The 10,338-nt window shown below is 40.6% G+C and overlaps 1 protein-coding gene across 1 annotated transcript in view; it reads right to left on the reverse strand.

The window, feature by feature from the left end:
- Usp12 (ubiquitin specific peptidase 12) overlaps window positions 1-7,251 on the reverse strand; it is a 43,942-nt gene extending 36,691 nt beyond the window's left edge. The window contains exon 1 of the mRNA XM_013027320.1: window positions 7,185-7,251. The gene's annotated coding sequence lies outside the window, so the exon portion shown is untranslated. The remainder of the gene's footprint in view (window positions 1-7,184) is intronic.
- Window positions 7,252-10,338: the final 3,087 nt, after the last annotated feature.

Below are 10,338 nucleotides of genomic sequence, written 5' to 3' on the forward strand. Positions count from 1 at the left end.
CGGCTTTTTTCTTTTTGCTTATGTGGTGCTGAGGAATCAAACCCAGGGCCTCAGGCATGCAAGGCAAGCACTCTACCACTGAGCCACCTTCCCAGCCCTCCATATTATACTTTTTGTGAAAGCAATTAAGCCTGCAAATAAATACTTAGTCATTAACAGAGAGAAAAAAAATACATGTTTCCCATTTTTTGAAAAATCCAATCAATTCAACAGCTGTATGTTAGTATTTACACCAGACAGGTGGGGGGAAAAGGCCTAAAAATTGTGACAACTGGCCAGGCGTTGGTGGCTCACATCAAACCCCAGAACTTGTACCAAAAGAAAAAGTGACTGCTGGATTGACTAAGGTAACAAAGAAGCCCCCCAAGAAGCATGCATGCATGTGTTTTTTAATTGTTTTTTTCCGATTCTGGGCAGAACTCAGGGGCTGGGCACTGACCTTGAGCTTCTTTTACTCAAGGTTAGCACTCTACCACTTGAGCCATACCTCTACTTGTAGCTTTGTAGCAGTTTATTGAACACAAGAATCTCATGGACTGTCCTGAAATAATTCTGCCAATAAAAGCGGCTGGAAGAGTAAGAAGAAACAGAAGAGTGAAGATAATTTAGGAGCTGAAAAAATAAGACTTACAGAGAAAAGGTTAAAGAAAAAAGCAGTTACTTGCAAAGTAGCCTGAAAGTGTAAATCACAGAACATAAGTGTAAATCACAGTGTAAATCACAGAAAAAAGTTAATCACACTACTAGTCCTGCCACATCTCCTCTGAGTTTCATTCAGGTGCTTGTCCAGCTTTACTAATATCATCCCTGAACTCTTTTTTTTTTTTGGTGGGTTGTGGGGCTTGAACTCTGGGCCTGGGCGTTGTCACTCAGCTCTTCAGCTTAAGGTCAGCGCTCTACCACTTGAGCTCCAGCGCCACTTCCGGTTTTCTGGTGGTTTATTGGAGATAGGAGTCTCACAGTCTTTCCTGTGATCCTCAGATCTCAGCCTCCTGAGTAGCTAGGATTGCAGGCGTGAGCCACCAGCGCCCGGCCATCCCTGAACTCTTAAGAGAGCTCAGGCTTTTGTACAATAACAAACTATAAAGATTACAAACTATATTTTCATTTATGAAATAAAGAGATTGATGGACTCTTACTAACTTTATTCCTAGGAGAGAATTTTACTGTTATTTGGCTTCAGGCAAACAACTATTCTTTAAATTTACACTAATTTACAGGAAGTAACAGAAACAATACTTCCTTGGAAACCACCCTCCCTCCCCTCCCCTTTTTTTTTGCCAGTTGTGGAGCCTGAACTCTGGGCCTGGCTGCTGTCCCTCAGCTCTTCAGCTCAATGGTAGCACTCTACCACTTGAGCCACAGTGCCACTTCTGGCCTTTTTTGCTTATGTGGTGCTGAGGAATGGAACCCAAGGCCTCATGCATGCAAGGCAAGCACTCTACCACTGAGCCACCTTCCCAGCCCCGAAACAAACCCTTTTATTATATAACTGACACTATTATTACTCAATCACTAATACTGTGATCACATTCAATTTTTTTTTGGTCGATCATAGGGCTTGAACTCTGGGCCTGGGCACTGTCCCTCAGCTCTTCAGCTCAAGGCTAGTATTCTACCACTTGAGCCACAGCACCACTTCTGGTTTTCTAGTGGTTTACTGGAGATAAGAGTCTTAGAGAGGGGCTGGGAAGGTGGCTGAGTGGTAGAGCGCTTGCCTTGCATGCCTGAGGCCCTGGGTTCGATTCCCAGCACCACATAAGCAAAAAGAAAAAAGCCGGAAGTGGTGCTATGGCTCAAGCGCTAGAGCGCTAGCCTTGAGCTGAATTGCTGAGGGACAGCGCCCAGGCCCAGAGCTCAGGCCCCACAACTGGACCCCAGAAAAAAAAAAAAAAAAGAGTGGCATGAGCCACCAGCTCCCAGCTCACACTCAACTTTTAAATGTAACCAAAAAAAAATTAGAGAGCCAGAATGAATTGCATACATTTTATTTGCCAATGTTTACTCATTTGAGGCTATATGCAAAAAAAAAATTATCAGAAGACAGAAACATTTAAATGGGATAAAAATGAAAGCAGATCTCAATATATAACATACTGCTGTTCTAAAGACAATGAGCCCTTCTGAGATACTTAGTTCATTTTCTGCTACTGTAACACAATACAGACTGGGTAACTTACAAAAAACAAAAATGTGTTTGGCTCTCTAGGGGCTGGGAAATCCAGGAGTATGGGTACCAGCATCAGGTGAGGATTTCATGTTGCTAGCCTTGAACAGAAAAAGCTAAGAGACAGTGTCCAGTTACAATAATGAAAATGAAAACACTGACACACATACACACAAAATGAAAACATAGAAGATAGAGAAAAACTGAATTCCAGTGCATAGATGGGACAGAGATGTGGGATAAAAATAGACTCATGCCTGAAGGCTCAGGACTTGAGGCAGGAGAGGTATCTGAAAACACAAGCCTGTTCTATCCACTCAAGCACTTCGTTCTTTCAAGCCAGAGAATACTTACGGTTCTGTCTCTACAAGCAACAGGCTACTGATTTCCAGGACCCTGGGGCTAGGTATTAGATATCACATACACACTCAATAGGAAAAAAAAGTAAGACTCTGAATTGAGCCAGACACATATGTGAAGAATCCTCTGGGGTGGAGGAGCATCCTGAAAAAATGAGAATCAGGTAGGGTGTTCCGGAGGGTTTGTTATGGTTGTTAAAGCTTTCTTTGCCAGAGAATAACCCTCATAATACATAAAGCCTCCAATCAGTTTCTTGAAATGTCACTTTTATACATACAGTCTGGAAACGGTTTCTAAAAAAGACAAATAGTTTTTGAAAAGGGGAAAAAAAAGTTAACTCAGAATCAATCTAGTAACTATCAGAAAAACTAAGCAATGATATCCTGAGAATAACAGAAGATATTGCATCCAAACTGCTTGCTTACCAATAGTGCACACTTCTTGCAGAAAGTAAAACTTTGCTTTGTTGAGGAAAAAAAAAAACAGAAAACAGTCATCTGGATGTAGTGACACACAACTGTATTCCCAGCTTGACAGAAGGCAGAGGTGGGTCGAACATGGTCTAAGAGCCAGTCTAGGCAATACACTACACCCTATCTGAAAAATAAACTACAGCAAAAAGGCCCAAGCGGCATAACTCCTGCTATACCTACCTGCCCATCAAGTACAAGTCCCTGAGTTCAAAGCTCAGTATTCCAAAGAATAAAACAAATACAGAGCTGGACAAAGAAGAATACTCTAGCCTAAAACACAGAGTATACAAAGGGGCAGATTATTTTAAAAGGGGGGGGAGAGGGACACACAGGGGAGAAGATTAATCTGTGCTCCAATATGCAACTAACATGACCCAAAACAAATGAAACAGGCCAGTGTTCTTGCTTGTTTTAATAAGAGAGAGAGAGAGACAGAGATGAGAGAGAGAGAACACATAGAAGACTTATGTAACAGGGAGGAAATTACCAAAAAATATAGTACTGCAAAATACTGAGGAAAATAAGTCTTTAGTATGAATAGGTCTATAAATATCCAATGTAATAATGAAGAAAGAAGACCAGGACACATCACCAAATTGAAAAAAATGATATGTATATTAGTTATATATTACATAATATATATGGGCATATATAATATATACAGAGAGAATGCTAAAATTCCCAAAGAATTTTAAAATAAAAAAGAAGAGAAAAAAATCGATCATCAATGTCAGCACAATGACAATAGAAGCCTTAAATTTTTTTAGGCAACTCTACTGCAATTCTAAAACTTTTAAAGCATTTATATCTAGTTATAACAATAATAGCATTTTTAAACAGTGTCAAAGCTTTACTGCTCATGAATACTTCCTAACAAACCTACCATAGAATGTGTGCCACAAAGCGAGGGAGAAAAAAAGAAGATGGAAGAGAGTGGATCTGGAAAAACAGGAAGAAAGATGGGGGATATCTGCAGTAGTAAAAAGAGACTGCTGAGGATTAAGTCTAACCAGCCAGAACAGGCCAGAAGGCTCAGCCCAATGGCACCACAGACAGAGAGTACCTAATGGATAGAACTCAGTAGAAACTGGAAATAAGATATTTTGTTTAGTTTTGTTTCCCTTGGCTGAGTGAGCTTTGGGGAAAATAATTAAAATTAAGATCAAATAAAAACAAAGGATTAATTCTAAGAAAACTACGAATATGAAAGGACAGGTTGACCCAATAAAACATACAGGACACTATGTCAAAAACTAACTTTACAACTTGGGGAGGGGGAAGGAGGAGTTGCTGAGGTGGGGAGGGAGGGACTAATAGGGGAAAAATTCATTACTTTACTCATGTAACATATAACTGAAACCCCTCTGTACAGTATCTTTACAATAAAAAAATCAAAATAATATAGCTAGAACAATACCGAGCAGCTTACTCTAAGGAAGAACAGTGAACTGCTGATTTTTTTAAATTTTAAATATATATTTTTATTGTAAAGATACTGTACAGAGGGGTTACAGTTACATGAGCAAGGTAATGAATACATTTCCTGTCAAGCATTGTTACCTCCTCTTTTTTTTCCCCTACCATCTCTTTCCTCCCCACCCTCCCCCCACAAAGTTGTAAAGTTCATTTTCAACATAGTGTCTTGTACATCTCATTGTTACAATGGGTCATCCTGTATCCTTATTTCAGCTTTTTGTAATTTCCCTTCCCCTTCCCAAATTAGAAAAATGTACAAACAAGATGCAGGACACTGGAATCAAATACAGTGACAACAGGAGTAGAACTGCTGATTCTTTGTTACAAGATCTGTACACAGCCACATGGGTCCTGAAGCAAGGGAAACACACTACCTACTTTGACTGCTTTCCTTAAATCCCATAAGAAATCATCTTTTTCTTGGGGGAGGGGTTTTTGTTGGTTAGGGTTTTGCTTTATTTGGTTGGTACTGAGATTTGAACTCAGGACCTGCACTTTCTAGTTAGGTGCTCTAACACTTGGCTTGAGCCAGTCCCAGCCCTTTATACTTTAGCTATTTTTTCAACAGAACCTCAAATTTATGTCTGGTCTGATCTGGACCACGGCCTCCTATTTATACTTCCATGTAACTGGAATGATATGTGCGTACACCACTATATCCAGCTTTTGTGGTTGAGATAATGTCTAGGATAGCCTTGAACCACAACCTCCCCTCCATCTCTGCCTCATAAAGTAGCTTGAATTACAGGCATGAGCTACTGTGCTCAACTTTCTTTTTCTTTTTGAAGGGTGCTGTGGTCTTAATCCAGGGCCAGTACATGGTAGGCAAGTGCTCTACTGCTGAGCAATATCCCCAATCCACATCTTGTACCTTCTAATTGCTAGTATCAACTGAGGTACCAACTTACTCAATGTAACTTACCTCACCTGTTCTTTTGTCTATCTAAATCTGCATCTGCCATCTGTAGATATATACAGATACACAGATATTTCCCACTTAACACTTTCCCCATCAGTCCCTAGCACCAGAGAAAAGCAAAAAAGACCAACAGGAAAAGATGCTATGCATAAACAGTGGTACAAGCTACCACAAACTTGTAACACTGATCTGTGGTATTCTCTAATGGTTTACAACATTTTAAAAGCTAATTCTAAAGGTTATACCTTACAACAGATGAGTGGAGGGCTGGGAAGGTGGCTTAGTGGTAGAGCGCTTGCCTTGTATGCATAAGGCCCTGGGTTCCATTCCTCAGCACCACATAAGCAGGAAAAAAAAAAAAAAAGCCGGAGGTGGTGCTGTGGCTCAAGTGGTAGAGCGCTAACCTTGAGCTGAAGAGCTGAGGGACAGCGCCCAGGCCCAGATTTCAGGCCCCAAGACCGGACCCAAAAAAAAAAAAAAAAAAGAGTGGATTAATAAAATGTGGTATAGAATTTCATTTGCAGGGACAAGCTAAGTCAGGTAAGCTAAGCCCATGTTTTCTCTCTTATGTAGAAGCTAGATCTAACATATAACCAGACAGACTAAAGGAGGATACCCTTAGGGAAGGAACACAAAGGTGTAACTTCTCTGAACACTTAAAATACTATCTACGGAAATGAACTCCAAGAAATGGAAACATGGATTTTGTTTTTTTTTGTTTTGTTTTTTTTTGTTGTTATGGTTGTTGGTGAGGGTGGTATTTGTTTCTGTTTGAGTTTTTCTTCTTCTTGGGCACAGAAAGGGAGGGAAGTAGGGTGAACAAATGTAATTATACTATTTGGTGTATACTACGTGGAAAATGAGCTATGTAACGTGGTTAGAGATGGGAGGGAGAAGCTAAGCAAGGGGTGACATTGTCCAAAAAAAGAAATGTAGGCATTATCTGGTTTATGTAATGATAGCCTCTCTGACACATTAATAGTAACAAAAAATTTTTTTTAATTTTTTAAAGCAGGCAAGGATATTTGCAGGCACTGTAGTTAAAATGCACACTGTCCCTCAATGTCAGCCTTTCTCACGCCAAGGCCACTCCCAGCCTAACACACAGGCTGGTCACATCCTATTCAGTATTAAGAAAATGCATGCGTAGAACACAGGTCATGTCCATGATTCCACCACAAGCCTGTGTATCCCAGTACGGTTTCTCCTTCAATTTTGCTTCAGGAATGAAGAGGGTAAGTACTAAGCAGATTAATGAACACATGAACTATGCCCCACTAAAATTATGGACTCTTTGGGTAATGAAATGTAACTTTCCTTGAACTCACTGATGTTTCCCAAGTTAACTGAAGAAAAAAAATTCTAAAGTTCTTCCAATGTTTTAATACAGATTTACTAGAATTACCTCCACAGGGTAGGATGTTATTTTCCCCAGTATTTCTCTCTTTTATTATTCTTTTTTTTTGGGGGGGAGGGGCAGTCCTACGGCTTAAACTCAGGATCTGGGCTCTGCTCCTGAGCCTCTCTGTGCTCAAGGCTAGCAGACTCTACCACTTGAGTCACAGCACCACTTACAGCTTTTTCTGAGTAGTTTATTGGAGATAAGAGTCTCACGGACTTTCCTGCCCAGGCTGGCTTGGAACCACACTCCTCAGATCTCAGCCTCCTGAGTAGCTAAGATTACAGGTGTGAGCCACTGCACACAGCTATTAGTCTTTAAACATGTTCTCTATTTCTCCAACTGGTTAAAAAAAATGATTCTGAAAGCTGAGCATCAATGGATACTCACATTGACTAATCCAAAATAGTGCTCGTTGACTGGAAACTGTTCTGGACCAATCTCTTTCTCTAATGCCGAGGCATTGGCGCCCTGTAAAATGAAAATCACAATCTTATTAGTTATAATATTTTCATTACATTATCACAATCAAATGGGCATTACAGAGACATTCTTTAAGTCTATGCTCTGATCACACTGACTTAACTTTAAAGGAATGGCTTTTAGTCACAGAACTAGCCTGAGTCAAAGAATCACATTCCCAATGAGCTCCTTCTCCCCATGTACTGACTGAAAGCTACTGCGGAATCAGAGCTCAAACAGAGGAATCTGATGGCAACCATTCTCACAAGCTGAAACTTCATTAAAATGCAAAAGGCACTTATGCAGTGGACTAGCAATTCTGAAGGGAATACTAGTCACCTAGGCCTAACTGCAGGTGGCAAGAAGGTTTATTGTAATATCATGTAAGACTGCAGAGAGGACCGTCGTGGAGCTGGTCTAACACTGAGGAAACAGAACTATTAAGATATAACTATATTATTATCACATAGCAAAAGCAGAATAAACAAGGTAAATTTACATATAAATACAGGTATAATTCTCAAAAATGTAATTAAAACAACTAATATAAAAACACTATCATAAAATTTTATTAGAAATCACACATGGAAAGTAGATTGGAAGATTATGCATTAAATGAATTTGAATAGGTGATTGGAAGAGGTCTGAGAAAGGGCAACTGAGGAGAAGTCAAAGAAGGAAAAACTACAAAATCCAACAAAAAAGGACCTTGCACAGCCAATTACAAACCCCTAGTTCCAAGTATTAGCTGCTAGATTTTTCAGTATGCTTGTACATGAATTAAGATTTTTCAGTCTGGTCAGTTGTTTGGTACACTTCTCCATCTCAGCTACTTGGGAGGCTAAGGAGCACAAATTCAGGATCAGCCTGGTAATTTAGCAAGACTTTCACAAAAAGAGCTGAGGATGTAGCTCAATGGTAGATCACTTGCCAAGCACTCATTAAACACTGGTAAAATTCCTAGTGCAAAAAATCATTAAAAAGTAAAAAAAAATTCAGCTGAACACTAGTAATTTATGTCTATAATTCTAGTTACTCAGGAGGCTGAGATCTGAAGATTGCAGCTGGAAGTCAGCCTGGGCAAAGTCCATGAGACTCCTATCTCAACCACCAAAAAGCTGAAAGTAGAGCTAAGGTTCAAGGGGTCAAGTGCAATCCTTGAACCAATCAAGGCTGGTGCTGGTAGCTCTAGCTCCTCAGGAGTCCAAGATCTGAGGATTTCAGACAAGTCTATGAGACTCATAATATTTGGGAGAAACCCCTGAGTCTGTATCATACAACTACTCCTGCTATTTTTGTGACTGCTTCTGTAACTACTTGTGTTATAGCACCAATACCATAGCAAGTAGAGTTTACTATACTGTGCCTTAGTTTAGAACTGTAAGAAAAGGAATTGTGGAGGATTTTTGTTTGTTTTGTTTTTGTTTTTTGGTCATTGTCTGATGCTAACTGAAAAGGCAAGAGATGAAAGTAAGTAATTTGATTTCTGATACATGGCGGAGTTTGTTTTGGTTTTGTCTGGTTCTAAGAAACCAGAGTCTCACTATGTAGCCCAGGCTGGCCTCAAACTCACACAAAATCCTCCTACCTTAGCCTCCAAAGTGTTGGGATCCTATGCCTACACCATCATGCCAAGTTCAATGAGTGCTTTTCAAGTTTTTGATTTTCATAAATCTGCTGGAAACCAACTGTCAACACCTCTCCAAACAATTTTGAATGATTTTTAGCATCTTACAGGGATTCTTCAACATGAATATTCCTCAAGTAGTTTGATGACGTCTGACAACTTTTGTTATGTCAAGCAATAGCAGCCAACAATTTAAACTCAGGCCTAGGACAGACATCCAAAATGAATGGCTCTAATAATTTTCCACACTATACCTAAAATATAATCCTAACAAAGTGAATAGTAGCTTATACTGCCAATCTTCACTGGGACAAAGGTAAAGAGTGGTGGCCATGCCAAGTTAAGAGAATGGAGCTCTCAGGGATAGGAATCCCTTTGTTGTCAAAGTACAGGATACATACATACACAGACAGACACAGACACACACACACACACAAATATGTTCCTGGGCTGGGAAGGTGGCTCAGTGGTAGTTTGCCTTGAGGCCCTGGGTTCGATTCCTCAGCACCACATAAGCAGAAAAAGTGGGAAGTGGTGCTGTGGCTCAAGTGGTAGAGCGCTAGCCTTGAGCTGAAGAGCTGAGGGACAACGCCCAGGCCCAGAGTTCAGGCCCCACGGCCGGACCCAAAAAAAAAAGTTCCTGTTTTTGAAACTGGCAAAAACAAAAAAAAAAATTTTACACTTAGTACCTAATGGTGTGTGTGTGTGTTAAAAATATTTTACACTTAGTACCTAATGGTGTGTGTGTGTGTGTGTGTGTGTGTGTGTGTTTAACCTGCCCAGGCTGGCTTTGAGCCATGATACTCAGATCTCAGCCTACTGAGTAGCTAGGATTCAGGCATGAGCCACCAGCACCTGACTCTAATACTATAAAATGTATTGTAAATAAGTAATGAGGGGGGCTGGGAAGGTGGCTTAGTGATACGGTGTTTGCCTTGCATGGATGAGGCCTTGGGGTCAATTCCTCAGCACCACAAAAGCAGAAAATGCCCAAAGTGGTGCTGTAGCTCAAATGGTAGAGCACTAGTCTTCAGCTGAAGAGCTGAGGGACAGTGCCCAGACCAAGCTCAGGCCCCATGACCAGGAAAAAAAAAAAAAGTAATGAATGAGGGGCGAGGAATGTGGCTTAGTAGTACAGTGTTTGCCTAGCATTCATGAAGCCCCTAAGTTCAATTCCTCAGTACCACATAAACAGAAAAAAACAGAAATGGCACTGTGGCTCAAGTGGTAGACCACTAGCTTTGAGCAAAAGAAACTCAGGGTCAGTGCCCAGGCCTTGAGTCCAAGCCCCAGGACTGGCAAAAAAAAAAAAAAGATGACGAAGAAGAAGTAATGAGGGGGCTAGGAAGGTGGCTCAGTGGTAGAGCGCTTGCCTTGCAAGCCTGAGGCCCTGGGTTCGATTCCTCAGCACCACATAAGCAAAAAGAAAAAAGCCGGAAGTGGCGCTGTGGCTCA

This window comes from Dipodomys ordii, unplaced genomic scaffold (assembly GCF_000151885.1).
Source record: "Dipodomys ordii isolate 6190 unplaced genomic scaffold, Dord_2.0 Scaffold102, whole genome shotgun sequence".
NCBI classification, from domain to species: Eukaryota; Metazoa; Chordata; class Mammalia; order Rodentia; family Heteromyidae; genus Dipodomys; species Dipodomys ordii.